This window comes from Tenrec ecaudatus, chromosome X (genome assembly GCF_050624435.1).
Source record: "Tenrec ecaudatus isolate mTenEca1 chromosome X, mTenEca1.hap1, whole genome shotgun sequence".
Classification (NCBI taxonomy): domain Eukaryota; kingdom Metazoa; phylum Chordata; class Mammalia; order Afrosoricida; family Tenrecidae; genus Tenrec; species Tenrec ecaudatus.
In genome coordinates this window covers 29,203,958-29,219,971 of record NC_134548.1, presented here as the reverse complement: position 1 = coordinate 29,219,971, position 16,014 = coordinate 29,203,958, and the positions used below count along the sequence as shown (strand labels likewise).

General features: G+C 39.5%; 1 protein-coding gene across 1 annotated transcript in view; it reads right to left on the bottom strand.

Moving 5' to 3' along the window:
• Positions 1-16,014, bottom strand: part of IL1RAPL1 (interleukin 1 receptor accessory protein like 1) — a 756,675-nt gene that overhangs the window by 103,467 nt on the left and 637,194 nt on the right. The gene's annotated exons all lie outside the window — the stretch shown is intronic.

The following is a 16,014-nucleotide window of genomic DNA, read 5'->3' as shown; positions in this document are numbered from 1 at the left end:
TATGTGTTTGTCTCAAAGTTTCATCATCCTTCCTTCTAACTGAGGGCATTTAGGTTTTTTCAATCTTCTTAATATCGTGCCTAGTGTTGTGATGAACAAGAGGGTGCATATGTCTGCTTGTGTCATGTTTCTTACTTCTTCAAAGACTTATACTTATCTACTAAGGAAAGAAGTGGGAGCTTACCATGGGGGGAGCAGGACAAAGGAGGGAAGATAAAGCATAGTTAAAAGGGTAGGGAGGTGAAGGGGAAGACAGTATTCCACAGGGAGAAGAGAATTCAAACTTGGGTGTCAGTGGTGGGTAACCTATCGGAGGATTTGATAGGTGTAACTTGTTGAATATAAAACCGAGCATCTTAAATGCAAATCCCCAACAAATGAACAATAAAATTGCTAAAACACACACACCCGCACACACACATGCACACACACACACACACACAAAGTGTTCTTTGAAAGCAAGGGAAAATAGCCTTACTGAAGTGGTATTTGAATTTTCTATTGGGATTTCTGACCCTATGACAGAGTCCTTCAGACTGATGCTCACATCTATCATTTATCATCTTTCCTAGGGATAAACCAAGTCAAATGCTGAAAGCCTTCCATCGAGGCTGCCCCCTAGCGGTTTCATGATGTTAGTGGTATAGCCAGTCCTCCCTTGTAATGCCCAACTGGAAAACAAAAGCAAACTTAAAAACCCAAAAAACACATAGGTATGAAAGTAATCTCCACTCCTTTTGCCTGATTTTAAAAAAGAAAGAAAGAAAGAAAGACAGAGCAGGCATTGCCTCCAACCACTATGGCATTTCGATCAAGCAGATGGAGATTTGAGAAGGAGCATAGCTATAACCATAGCATTGATTTGTAGGATTATTTTGTTTGGGGGATATGATCACACTAACCAACCATCCAACAAAACAAAACACTCTCCCTCTATAGAGCCCCAAACGAATAACACAGGTGCTAGAAACCTTCCAGCATTGTCTGAGAACAAAACGAGTGCACTGGTTGTTGAAACGATTAAAAACCTCCCTCTGTGGTGATTTGGAAAGGTATCAAAGGGGCACAGAGTACACTGCTTTGCAAAAGAAATGGGTGTGCAATTACTTATGATAATCTGTGAACTGGGATCTCTTTGAGCAATTAAAGCATATTTATTTCTGGCAAGATGTGTAAGGCTTTTTCCTCAGCATTTAAGGACATATATACAAGACTATTGTTATTAGTATTCCTATTTTTCTCATTAGCTACTCATTTCCTGTGCCAAATGTGTCCTTCCTGTGACAAAGGACTTGTTGATTTCTAGGTCACTCTGCCTAGTTCACTGCATCTCTAATAACCCACTCCCCCGGCGTCGGCGAGGAGTCATGGCTACTCTGTAGAACGGCTCCGAGAGCGTTAATCTTTATGGGAGTGGGAGCAGGCAGCCTCATCTCCCTTCTGGTTGCTAAAGCATATTGGGGCTGATCAATTTAGTGGAGGGTCCAGATTCAAGATTTGAGAGTTTAAATGTGAAGATCGCCCTCCTTTACCTTCTCTCTGCTCAGTTTATATTGCTCGTCTCTTTAAAACACTTTGCTCTCTTCTGTTGCCATTTTACAGGAATATTTGCTCTTGTCTCCCTTATTTGATGCTTCATGAAAGAAATAAGAACCAAAGGAGACTAAAATCCCATTTTCCTCAAAAAGCCCCCCCCCAACACCGCCCCGTATGATTTATACCTTAATCCCAGTATCTAAATACTAGGAGATTTATAAGAAGGACGCCCCCTGGAGGGCAACCATTACTTAATTCTCGCTGCAGGCATTGAAGGTCCATATCCTGAATTATACAGATGATACTTTCTGGCAAGGAAACAAACAAGATCTTTTTATAATTTAAAGTCATGCCTCAAAGACCCTCTAGATTATCCCAACAGCTGTCACTCAAAGTTTTAAAGTATTTTTAGTATGAGTTTAGGGTAAAGACACCCTGGTGGTATTGTTGCGGAAGCATTGGACTGCTAACTGAACGGTCAGAGGTTCAAACCCACCAGCTCATGTTTAGGAGAAATATAAGTCTGTCTGCTGCCCCATAGTTTAACAGCCTCAGAAACCCTTTATAGGGCTGCTATGACCTGAAACCAACTCAGTGACAGTGGGTAGGTAGAGATAGGATACAAGAAGGAAGATACGGAATATTGGGGGGGCGCCCATGCATAACAGTAGTTTAAAGTCACTAGCTCTTCTCATGTAGAAAGATGCGGTTTTCTAATCCCATGGAATTACAGTATCAGAAACCCACAGGGGCAATTCTACTCTGTCCTATAGGGTCACTATGAGATGAAAACAATTTGATGGCAGTGAGTTTGGCTTTTTGAATTTTTTGACTGCTGTAAAAAAAAACTACATTAGTTATTTAGTCCTTATAACCACATTGTTATATACCCCATTATTTGCACTTGGATGATCAGTGTCACATAACTTGCCCAAGTCCCACAGTCCCACAACCGCACAGGATAGAACCAAAACTGAATTGGGATTGCTCAGTATCTGTTTCCTTATTGTTTCTCCATTTCTTGTGATAACAGTGTCAGCTCATTCTCATTTTGTTATTCTCTGATCTGTTCCTTGAAATTTTCCCCATACCTCTTCCTGTGCCTCTTTCACGGATAAGGGATTTAAGAGCGTCTCAACAGCAACCCCAACACGGCACATTTAACTATCGAAAGCTTCATGGAGCACAGCTCGGCACTGGCACACCATTGGGTTGCCAAGAGTTGGAGTCAAATAAATGACAACTGGTCTTTAAAATAAGTGAAATTTATAAATGCTATATCAGACTTCTATCTTGGAAAGAGTACAGCCAGAATGACAAGGATGGTCAGATGTCATCTCATATCTTTTTGGACCTGTGATCATGCAGGAATAATCTCTGGAGAAGAATATCATGTTTTGTAGAGGGTTGGCAAAAAAGAGTAAGGCTCAGTCATGACTTTATTTCACTTAAATTCATCAGAATAAAAACAATTAGTTTAACATAAAAGGAGGAAGACTCTGAACAAGATGGACTGACATGATGGCTACAAGAATGTCAATGATTGTGAGGATAATTCAAGACCTTGCATTGTTTCTTTTTCGTGGTCTCAGCTAAATGTTAACCAGTAAAACCACTATGAATCTAGAGTATAGTGAACTACTTAGTATGGCTCTTCTAACCATAGATTTTGTTATCCCCATCAAACAACTGTTTGTTGTTGTTTTTTCTGGTAAGTCTGGGTAAGAGAAGGTAGAGAGTGATACTAATAGATTGAAGGATTTTGAGTGCCATCCTACTATGTATAAAATAATCCCTCTGGGAAGCAGGAGAGGGGTATCACTGTAAGCAAGAGTTAAGAGCCATAAGTGGAGCAAGACCTTTTTAATCCTGATAGACCTTTGTCTTGAATCTCCTTGGAAAACTTTGAGGAGCCCAGGGAGGTATAGTGGTTATGAGTTGGTCTATGAGCCATAAGGTCGAGAGTGCTAAACCACAAGTCAGGTCTGTATGAGAAAGATGGGCTTTCTGTACCTTTAAACAGTCACAGGATCAGAAATTCACAGGGTGCAGGTCTATCTTGTCCTTATAGGGTTGCTCTGAGTTGCCATCAACTCCATGGTGGTGAGTTTGGTTTGATTTGGGACAGATTTGACACCAGAGTGGCAGCACTAGGGTCAAGAGTCAGAGCAAGAGAATGATAGACTTCCCAGCACATAGGAAGCTCAGTGCTTCTGGATCAGAAGCTGGCTTGTGGAATGGAGTACTTCTGGACACCTAATTGGAGCAGGTAGAAATACGGACACACTGAGCTAGAGCTCAGTGCCTTCAGGCTAAGGCTTATGACAGAGTGGTGTATCATTTGGGCTTTTATTGGCAGCCTTAACTGAGATTGGTAACAGACAGAAATCTGCCTGTCAGGAGGGCTGAGAAGAGGCTATCCTGTCTGAAACCTTATATTCTGATTAGAACCTTAAGACATAAATAATCAAGGTTTCATTAGCTTGAGGGAATTCCAAAGGATCTAAGTAACTGAACAAATTCAAACAGGGCCAGGAATCTGGAGTAGGAGAGATGAGAGAAAATACATGAAATTGGATGCAAACTTGTGAGCAAAGCATCAGGTCAAAAGCATCGGAGGGGTCAAATTTGTGCCTGGCTTTTATGAGCTGGGGTATGGTATACAGGAAGACGGTATTAGCATAAAAGACTAAATGCAGATTGAACAGACACTAATAGGAAAACTTTCAATATTTACTTCTATTGTATATGATAGGCCTTCAAAAATCCGTGGCATTAAAAGAGTATGGGGATTTCCCACTTAATTTTCGAAGCCCACTCATATATGAACAATCATTAGAAAAAAAGAGACCTATATCATAGAAGAGATATTGCTGGCATTGTCAATAAGATCTCTGCTACGATAACATGACACAAATATATTCCCTAGAAACATTAACCATGGAACCTTCCAGTGGTGATTTTTCAGGAAGAACACCCGAGGACCAAGCAATGAGAAGGCAGTGCATACTCGCTGTTAACCACCGATGCTAAAATATAATTACTAAGTAGTTACTTATATAGCACTGACTTTGCAAAGGCATTCAACTGTATGAATCAAAACAAACTATGGATAGCAGCCAGAAGTATGGGAATTCCAGGACACTTAATTGTGCTCATGTGGAACCTGTACATAATTTTAGAGACAGCCTTCTAAAAGAACAAGAGGATACTGCATTGTTTAAAATCAATCAGTGTTAATGGAAACAGCAGTAAAAAAATCCAATGGCATATTGCATTGGGTCAAGTTGCTGCACAAAACCTCTTTAAAGTGTTGAAGAGTTGGGGTGGCTACTTCGTAGACGAAGGTGCTCCAGACCTTGCCTCATATACACGTGAAATGTCTACAATGAGTAAGGAGGACTGAAGAAGAATCAGTACATTTGAATTACGGTGCTGGCGAAGCAGATTGAAAGTCCCATGGCCTGCCAAAGAACAAACAAATCTATCTTCAAAGAAAGAGAGCCCATATGGTGAGGCTTTAATCTCATGTGCTTTGGACATGCGATCAACAGATAGCAGACCCTGGAAAAGGACCTTGTGCTTGATAAAGTAGAAGGGCAGTGAAAAAAGGAAAACCCTGGGTGACATGGCTTGACACAGTGACGCCAACACTGGACTTAAACACAACTCAGACCTGGCAAGGTGTCATGCTGCTGTACATCAGGTCACTCACTATACATTGGAACCATCTCAAGGAACTTAAGAGCAACAACACTTACATACCACAAAGCATTGAAACAGCCTACCTAAAGAGGATTATTTGATGTGTTATTTTGAAAAATGCCCACGAGCTAGGGCTGCTAGGTTTCATTCAGATGGTTTAGGCTCCTTTTTGCCTACCCAACTCATCACTAGTCACATCCCTTCCAGTGACATTGCTTTATCAAAGGTAAGCACATGTCGTTGTCAGGGAGATCCACGGAAGGGGCTGTCATTAGCTGCCTTGACTCTTCAGAAAAAGAAAGGAATCAGAAACAAGGGCAAATGCTGCTCATGTTCCATATTATTCCTCTCCCATTCTCTGGCCTACATTGGCTTTAAATTAGAAACTCTGATCTCTCGATTAATATCGAGTAAAACTAGAATTCTGATTTTGGTAGTGACATCCAGCTGAGATGAGCATTTTGTGGTGAAAGCCCAGAATCTACTCTGACCTCGTTTAAGTGTCCAAAATAATGCTGTGCTGTGCTGTGCGGTGCGGTGCGGTGCGGTGCTCTGTGGAGGCAAATGGGCGTCAATCCTAGGAAAGCAGCTCACTGAGGCAAGAAGGCAAGATTGTTAGCTACATCTGACAGTTAGTAACTCAGTCAGAAAAAGAAACAGTGAAAGACAATTTACAGGCAAGGCACACTGGATGCTTGCTGACAACAGATAATTTGGCACTTGTTACAAACTTCCTTCTTACATAAGACAGGATTATTTATAGATTGAGTGCTAAAAAGCTAACTGACTTGGCATTCCTCTTGAACAGTGTCCTAGGCTACACTTGGAGTGATATCAGGGATAACCAGATCACATGGATAACTAACTGATGATATGGGCAGGGGATAAACGGTACTTAACCACCCTTACTCATTATCTGATAGACCCAACTGGTAGAAGATTCAATATTTGGAATGTAATTTTTGGTAAATTGTTGTTAGCTTCTGTGCAGTTGAGACAGTACATCTTATGGAGGAGTTTCTTCTTTTTCATTGAATGTCTACTTTACCAAGCATGACTCATTCTCCCAATAACCTGCCCAAAGTAAGTGAGTTGAATTCTTTTTATTTATTTATTTATTTATTTATTTATTTAATTGTAACAATTTATTAGGGGCTCATACAATTCTTATCACAGTTCATACATATACATACATCAATTGTATAAAGCACATCTGTACAGTCTTTGCCTTAATCATTTTTTCTCCTCTTTTCTTTTTTTACATTTATTAGGCACTCATACAACTCTTATCACCATCCATACATATACATACATCAATTGTATAAAGCACATCCATACATTCCCTGCCCCAATCATTCTCAAGGCATTTGCTCTCCACTTAAGCCCCTGAATTCTTAACATCATTGCTTCTAAGGATGATTCTGGCTGTACTTCTTCCAGGATAGTGTTGTTCATTCTATCATTCCATGGTATATTCAACAGTCTTCACCAATTCCATGATCAAAATGCATCATCCTTCTCAAGTCTTTCTTATTCATAGTCCAGTTTTCCATACATATTGGGCAATTTAAAATACTGTGGCTTGGGTCAAGCACACCGTAGTTCTTAGAGTGACACCTTTGCTTTTGAGCACTTTAAAGGGTCTTTTGCAGCATATTTGCCTAATGACATTGTTTGATTTCTTGACTGCTGTTTCCATGGGTCTTGATGGTGGATCCACTTAAAATGAAATTCTTGATAACTTTGCCCCTCCCCCACCCCATTTATCAAGATGTTGCTTATTCGTCCCGTTGTGAGATTCTTGTTTTCTGTATGTGAAGTTTAAATTATGGTTCTCCAAATGGTAAGAATTTTGCAGGGAGGAAAGTGTCAAATTTAATAACTCAGAAAAATATCTAGAGTTTAAACTACCACAACATGAGATGTGTAAGGAAGGAACAAGAGAAAATTGTGGGAATAGTCTTGCTGCAATTAAGCAAAACAAAAGTTACTTTTCTAATGGCTAGATGAGTTGAGAACGGTAGGTGGCATTATCCAGCAAGATATGGGAGTCATTGTTACTTTGAGAGAAGACCTCATTGCCACCAATGGGTAAAATTTAGAATCCTGTAGAATGAATGATGAGGCAGGTAGAACTATGGGCTTTAAGGGACATCTCTGCTGACTGCATGACTATGTTGTGCATGGAGCTAGTTCTTGTTACTAAAAACAAGATTCCCATCAGCTCTTACAAGTTAAGAGTACAACTTTGTGGTAAGTGAAATAATGGTCCACACCCATAGATGTATATAACATCCTCCTTAAAAGCCAAATATATATTACCTTACGCAATAAAATGGAACTTTGTGGATATGACTATCCTGGGAAGCTGCCTCCTAACATCTCTTGCCATCATACATTTCCATAGCACACTATAAGCAAGCCTTTCAATTAAATAGACTCTGGTTAGAGCCTGACTCTATCACTGTATTCACTCACATATAAGCCAACCCCAATATCAACCGAGACACCTAACTTTACTACAAAAACTGCATAAAAATGTGCTGGAAAAACTCGGCTTATACTCGGGTATATATGGTAATTATTTGCCAAATTATTTAAATGAACTTTTGATAATTTTCAACCTCCGTTTTCTCATTCTGAAAATAAATACTAATATCTACTTTTCAGAATAGTCATGAGGGTTAAATACGAATGCATACAAAGTACCATGCACGGTGTCCTGTGCATATTAGATCTAACTAGTGTGAAACAGCAGCAGGGATTTTGGTTAAAACAGATGCTTGGGGAACTGATTTGTGTATTGCGGCAGAATTATAGACATGTAGCCAGAAAATTTCTAAGAAGAACAATCTTTCCAAGCAACAGTTTAGGCTAAGACTTGACATTGATTGATAAGAAAAATCCAAGGTGATGAAGTGGGTTATGAGTGAAGAAGTTATAGAAAAGCATGCTATTATTCTGGGGAAACCAAGTAAGCAGAGGGTTGTCTTTAAGTGGCAGTCCTTAAGGTGGTTTCACTATTAGGCTAAATCACAATGACAAGGAAGATTTCTGTCCACAGGGCGTGCTCACTAGCAAAGGCTGGAATAACTGGAAGGAAGAAGGAAGAGGAATCCATGGAGTCTATGGGAGGTGGGACTTGGGAAGCCTTCGGAAGAGATGGTATAGAAAGAGCCCTGGTGGGGTAGTGGTTATGTGTTGGGCTGCTGCTGCATAGTCGGCAGTTCAAAACCACCAGCAGCTCCTTGAGAGAAAGGTTGGGCTATCTGCTCCAGTAGTCAGAGTCTCTGAAAACCACAGAAGGTCACTGGAGTAGGCGCTGACTCCATGGCAGTGCGGTTGGTGTTGACAGTTTGGAAGAGGAGGTTCAATAGAGCAGTTCAACCCGTGGATCCCTTGTTTCTGGACTAATGTCTCTGGCCTGCACAGAAGGGATGTGGAAACCTAGGTACAGATGCTTGATTCAGGATCCTCTAGGTTTGGTCTCCTGTGTCCCCTGCTGTGGGGAGCGAGAGGATTCAGAAGCAGCAGAAATAATATAGAAACTAAAAATGATAATCTTTGAAAATCATATTTTCTTTCTTCTAATGCTTTCACTCCTACCTGTCTTGTCTGCCTTTGTCAAATTCTTTGTTTCTGAATAATATGTTTAGACCCCTGCATCTTTTGTTATCATTAAGTAATCTAACACTAATTCATGTCTATTCAACATGCCTAAGACCTTCCACCAGTCCTTGCTCAGAATTGACCTTGGCTGGCCACCTCCTGGACTGCTTTCCTGTGTGATGGTCAGTCATTCCTTATGTATGTCAGTCCCGTCACAGTCGTAGATTTCTAAGACCTTTCCCAAATCAAGTCCAAGTAATTTTCACTAATCTACCGTGGTCCTATTCATGTTTTCCCCAACTATTCTACTATCCCCTTCTATGGTACTCTGAGAAATATGCAGCTTCTTCCAGACAAGCCCAAGGTAGACAACATGTTCTATATAATTTTTCCACATTCAACAAATTTAGCAATTCTTGAATATTTGTTGGAAAGCCAACAATAAAAAATACATTAAGCATATTGCAAGCTGAAAGACCTGAAGAAAAAAGAAATACACACCTTGAGTATCAATATTGAAAGATTCCATGGATAAAATATTTAATTATGCAGGAAGCATCAATAGAAAATGGAAGTGATACAAAGAGTTATTGTATCAAAAAGAACTGGGAGATATTCAACTGTCTCAGAGGATAGCATGTGATCAAGAACGATTGATTCTGAAGGAAACAGTCCAAGCCACACTGAAGGTATAAGTGAAAAACAAGGCTCCCAAATGTAAAGAATATCAGTGAAAATGTTTCAATAAGTTGATGAAACACTAGAAGTATTCATGAGTCTATGCCAATAAACTTGGAAGATTGCAACGTGAACAAGATATTTATATTTGTACCCACTACAAAAAGGTGACCCAAGAGAATACTCAAATTATATAACAATATCATTGCTATCACATGCAAGTAAAGTTTTGCTGAAGCTCATTCAACAACAGTTGCACCAATACATCAATAGGAAGCTTCCAGAGATTTAAACCAAACTCAGAAGAAGGTGTGGCATGAGGGATAGCATTGCTGACATCAAATGGACCTTGAGTAAAAGCAGAGAATATGAGAGAAATGTTTATTGGTGTCTTACTGAGTATGCAGAGGCATTCGACTATGTGGATCAGGAAAACAAAACCAAAAGCAAAAATATGGATAGCAATAAGAAGAATGAAAATTCTAGAATACGTCATTGTACTCATGCACAACTTGTACATGAATCAAGAGGCAGCTGTTTGAAAAGAATAAGGCTTAAAATCATGAGAGCTGTGCCTCAGGTTTGTACCATTCACAGTACTTCCTCATAGTTAGGCTGAGCAGATCATCTGAAAAATGGTTCTTTTTTTTAAACAATTTATTAGGGGCTCATACAACTCTTATCACAGTCCATACATATACATACAGAAAAATGGTTCTTTAAGAATAATAAGTTTTATCAACAACCTGCTATAATCAGAAGACACAATCTTGCTTGCTGACATATAGAAGGACTTGAAGAACCTGCTTAAGATCAAGAACTACAGTGCGTCGTATCTTCAGTATGTATTACAACTCATTGTAGAGAAAACAAGAACCTGCACAGCTAGACAAATAGATTACATGATGATAAGTGGAGAAAAGTTTGAAGTCATCAAGGATTTCATCTTGCCTCAATCAACAATCCATGCTGATGGAAGCAGCAGTCAAAAAATTAAATGACATTGCACAGGGTAAATCTGCTACATGCGGCCTCTTTAAAGTGTTAAGGGCAAAGATGTCACTTGAGGGCTAAGGTGCGCCTGACTGAAAGCAGGGTATTTACAATGGCTTCATATGAGTGTGAGCGTTGGACAATGAATAAGAGAGACTACAGATGAATTGATACATTTGAATTATGGTGCTGAAGAATACTGAAAACACTGTGGATTTCCAGAAGAAAAAAAACAAATCTGCCTCGGAAGAAGTCCCGTCATGAAGGTCCTTGGAAGCAAGGGTGGTGAGACTTCTTCTCATGTACTTTGGCATGTTAACAGGAGAGGCAAGGCCCTGGAAAAGGGCAACACTTTTGGTGAAGTGGAGGGGTAGTGAAAAGGGGAAGGCCCTAGATGAGATTGATTGAGACCGAGTAGCTGCAACAATACACTCACACATGACATTTGCGAGGCTGGGGCAGGACTGGGCAGTGTTTGCTTCTATTGTGCATAAGGTTGTGTACTGACACAGTGGGTACTGACTTGAAGACACGTAACAACAACATCATTAATATATATATATTCATATATATGTAAGTTTACATGTGATATTTCCAGCTCCCAAATAGAAATGATCAGGTTTATGATGATACTTTTAATTTAAAGTAAATAAAAGTGAAAACTAAAAAAAATAGAGCCATTTAATTTACTTCAAAAACATCAGCACAGAACTCTGCCATGAGTCAGGGACTCTCTGTAGTCAGAAATAATGTGTCAATAGTTTCCCTTGTTCTCTGTATCCTCTGCCTAGAGGGATGCTCATCCTATGATTGCAAATGCGCTATATAATATTTGTAGATGACAGTACAAAGATGAAATAGGGAAGATTCTAGGTAATTTAAAATTATATTCTAGGGAAACCTAACCTAAATTGTACACACTAATATGTTGGGTGTTGGCAAACATGCTGAAATAAAGCTATTGGATCACTTTCTTCACTATCTGTCTCAAAAGTTGATTTGATATACACAAAGAGTCATAATAAATGTTACCTGGATAATGTTACCTGGAAATCCAAGTCACTAACCATCTACCAAGATATCGATAGGCACTTTTAGGTTTACAACTGGCTCTGTGACCCTGAGTTGAATGTCCAACAAATGCAAGTGTAGAACACCAGCTCTCTGTTGTCTATTAATTAGCTGACCCATCCACTCATTCATTCCCTGAGTTATTGGCTAAATCAACTAACACCAAACGAGTGTCAACTACATGCAAGATGTTGTGTTAAGCAGTAGTGGGGGCTGGGGGTGCTCAGCTAGCGAGGATGATGTCTGGAATATATTCCTTAAAGCCTCTTCCCTATCCATGGGGATGTTTGTGGGTGCACTGAAGTGTGAGGGACACTGATAACAAGAAAGAGATGCCAGCATTTCTAGGTGAATACAATTATAGGAGGAAATTTTTATTTATTTTTAATTTTACAAGATCTCTTGGGAATCATTACTGGGTGAGTAGTTAAAAGATACTTAAAATTTAGAATTGGAGATTATATTGCCTACTTATGATTCAGGTTATTCAAGGTCAAATGTAATAAAATAGAAATTAAACTTCCATGTGACTTTATTGTCCAACTTGAGAGACAGTGACTAGCTCATTCAAGCCAAAGTGATAGGATTTTGCTTGAGGTACTTCACTTGAAAAGAAAAACAGTTGGTCAAAGGGAACTTATTTGGTAATAAATTCACTACCTAATTGCCTGCCTATTCATGGTCAGCCACAGGCTAACTTGAATAATAATTCAAAACCAATATATCTTATTTGTGCCACCAGGGTCATTTCACTAAATAAAGTTAAAAAATCTAATAAGATGTCTTAGTTAAGTATTCATTTTTTCAAACAACACCTAAATTATAAAATCTCTACAAGTCTTAAATAGACCTTAGTTTCAAATTGTATGGGTGGATCTATTCGGGAGTTTGATTATGACTTACAATACTATAGGCATATGAGGAGGTAAATATGGAAATTGAGCTGCATATTCTTTATTCTTTTTTTCTCTTTTTTTCTTTTTTACCCTAACCCTAACCCTAAACCTAACTCTAACCCTAACCCTGAGCTGCATATTCTTAAAGAGTCAACGTAAATGGTTTATTTTCTCAATGCTTACAATGCAAGAATCATTATGTGCTTTCTGCCCCAGGTTCATGTATTGGTTCAAAAGATTATTTGTATGTTTGTTATTTAGTATTAAAAATACGTGTTTCATTAAAAAGCAAAGACGTGCCCCACCCCCAAGTCTCGGTTCCAAAAACAGGAGTACACGTTTATCTCTTTAATTCATAATGTACATGTGACGTTCCAAGAGCCTTGCTATTTTCAGAGGTTTTGTTGTTTTATTTTTGCCTACACTTTGTTCTGTGTCTTCCCATTGCTGGAGGCTGGAGTCTGCAGTCTAAGAGAAAGTGCCTGGCTAATCTTGGGCAGGTTCCTTCAGAACCATTCAACAACACCTGCTTTATGGGACTGTGGGGAGGGTAAAAGCAACTGATGAATACAACACATTTAGCATATTACATGGTTCATAAAATATCATCAACATTTTTAGGACAATGACTGATGTTTTTCAATAATCTAGGTAGCACAGACAGCTGCAAAGATCATAATAAGGCTCTCATCAAAGCAGTGGTCAGGACTGAGAAGTCAGTTACAGCAAAATCAGGAAGCCTGATTCCCTCCTGAAGTGTTCATTTGTGAGGACCTTTTTCTTTTTATTGGTTAAAAATTCCTTCCTCAGATGTGTCTGTATGATTCCGGGCCTGAGTGAGGTCCTTAGGAAAATACATAAACATCCATGTTAATGGTGGAATGGTAATCATCATAGATTAGAATACACCATTGGCTGGCTGGCTGGCTGGCTGGCTACCTGCCTGTTTTCAGATATTTGACAAGGTACTTTCATATGCTCTACCTGATTTCATCTTTGTGACGGCTTTACTTCCCTCCAGTCTGGTCAACTGTCCAGTAATCAGAAAGGTTGTGACTTACTATTAATAAAATAGCAGCCACATTAGTCTTTATCATCCCCTTATTCTCATTTATTTTTCTTCATGGTGTTTATCAGCCCCAACTGTTGTACTACCTATTTGTTGGTGGCATTGTCACCTGCTTCCAAGACAGCAGTTAGTGTTTCATCCTGGCTGTGTCCCCAGTTCTAGAGTAGCGGCTGTCACCTAAGACACTCAATAAGTGTTTGATGAATGCATCAACGAAGTCCTCCTAGGTGGTGAACTGTTGGGAAGTAACGAGCAAACTCAAATAGACTAATAAAATGCCTGGTGTATCCCTGACCTGATTGACATGGTAAATGATATGGCCAACACCTAAGCCCAAGTCTGTCTAGCTGAAACACTGAGGAGTTCCTGTTAATACCGTGCGTGAATCAAGCGGTCAAACTATCTGTTCTTTCTATATATTCTAAAACCACATAATACATTGAAACTGAAACTACAATAATGCAAAAACAGAAAGGACCCAATGTGAACACAGGCATCTACGGAGCATCTATTTTTATGCAATGCTATATTGGGGATGAGGTTTCTTAATTTCACTCAATATTGATATTATGCATTTACGAGCAGCTGGCACTCAGTGAAGCGAAATGAGAGCGGACCCAAAGGATCACTTTGATTTTCTTAGTATCATTCATGCACACAGCTTTTTAGTCAGAACACTCCTATTCCTTTTCCATTTTGTGTAGCTAAAATACAATTTAAACCAACCAAATATGGCAAAATGACTTGTGTCTCTCTCAAGTCATCATTTCCCTACGAAAACTTCTACCAAGGACATAAGAATAAAGTCAATGCCTCTTCTCCATTTGTTTGCTTCCATGTCATTATTTTGCTTCTATTGTGCTCTGCATGAATCTCCACATAGAATACATAGTTATACTATAGATCAGTGTCCTAATGGTGTTTAGTTTCTTGTGACATTGGTCTCTTTTGCTCTAAGAGGTTAAACAGCTTCTCCGCAGAGCATTTACCCAAGTGCTTATACTTTACAAACAAATGCCACAAAGACTCCAACAAAAAGCTGATTGGGGAGCAAGCCTGGCTCTGTGATCTGACCTAAGGCAATCTCTTCTGGCACAATTGCATGTTCTTTTCTGTGGCTAGCACTAACTGCCACGGGTTAGAGGTGGGGGGGGGAGCCTCTCCCTTGTTGCCTTGTTCCTTGATTCAAATGAAAGCACATATGGGGGGGGGGGAAGTCTGCAGTCGTTTATTAACAAGCAAACTTCAAGAGGCAGCCAACCTTATGAAGTCACATGACTCTTTTTAGAATGGTCCAATGTCATTTTGCATGAGAAATTCACCTGAGGCAAATACAATGCCACTGGAGAAAGAATTTAACTATGAGACTACTAGGAGCCAGGCAAGCAAGCCACATCCAGAAATAGGAGTCAAAATTCTAGTATTTCTCAGGTTAAAAGATGGCACCTTATTAGATTTGTACCCCTTGTTCAAAGAAAAGAAGGCAGTGTCTCCAAAACATTTTCAATGGAGCACACATGGGGAATTACACCAACTAATATCCCAGTGAATATTCTAACAATCTAATGAAGAAACACAAGTTTCACACATGAAGCGTTATAGTTGATAATTACTGTTGCGTCAATTCCAACTTATGGTGGCTCAATTGATAGAGTGGTGCTGCCTTTTAGAAACAAATCAGCAGGCCTGTCTTCTGAGGTACCTCTGGGTAGGTTTGAACTGCAAACTTTTCCTCTGGACGTCCAGTGCTTAATCATTTATGCAGCCCAGGAACCCCTCATACATGAACACCACTCTAAAATGTCAATGCGAAACAGCAAAGCTGGTGGTCACGCTCTGTGATACAGAGAACCACTGGAGTTGGCGAGGGTGCCTTCAGGAAATTCTTGCTACAATGGGCTACTTGCCACCTCCACAGGTTAGCTTAAAGGAAGTGACATGCACAACCTGTCATGCTGTCAATGCGAAAGTATTTGAAATGAAATCATAGACATTGTAATAAGTATGGAGGAAAAATACCTTTGGGATGCAATGGGTATATTGTCCCCGTTGGAGATTTCTGAAGCCTATTAACATAGAGAATGCTCTAAGATATCATATAGTAGCGGCAACTGTTTAACTTTGTTCATCTCTAGGAGATTCCAAGCTTCCATTCTAAACATGATCAGGCAACAACAGAAACTGAGTACTAATAATGTTCTATGGCTTATTATGGCTGTTGTTAGGTGCTGCCCAGTTCGTTCGGACTCATAGTGACAAAGATAATGAAACTCTGCCTTGTCCCATGCCAGCCTCACAATTGTTAGGTTTGAGCTCATTGTTGCAAGCAGTTTGTCAGTCCATCTCATTAAGGGTTTTCCTCTCTTGCTGCCCTTTTATTTTTTCCCCAACCCATTTTATTAGCACCTAATCCAGACATCATGCCATTCCATACTTCAATCACATCAAGTAGTATTC